This window comes from Corvus brachyrhynchos, unplaced genomic scaffold (genome assembly GCF_000691975.1).
Source record: "Corvus brachyrhynchos isolate BGI_N302 unplaced genomic scaffold, ASM69197v1 scaffold412, whole genome shotgun sequence".
NCBI classification, from domain to species: Eukaryota; Metazoa; Chordata; class Aves; order Passeriformes; family Corvidae; genus Corvus; species Corvus brachyrhynchos.
Genome location: NW_008236761.1, coordinates 906573 through 906792, shown reverse-complemented (window position 1 = coordinate 906792; position 220 = coordinate 906573).

Here is a 220-nt window from a genome sequence, read left to right as displayed (position 1 = left end):
GTGCGGGGACCGGGGCGCAAGCTTTTCCTGTGGCAGCAGCTGTCCTAGGTCATTGCTGCTCTTTCCAGGGAGTGAAAACCGCCTTGGGGATTTGCTTCTGATAACAGTAACCAAATTTCTGATGGGAGTCCTTGAAACAGAACTGCGTATCTGTGACAAATGACGATGCTACAGCTGGAGTGATGACAGAGGAAATCCTGTTCCTGCCAGTTACCCATGG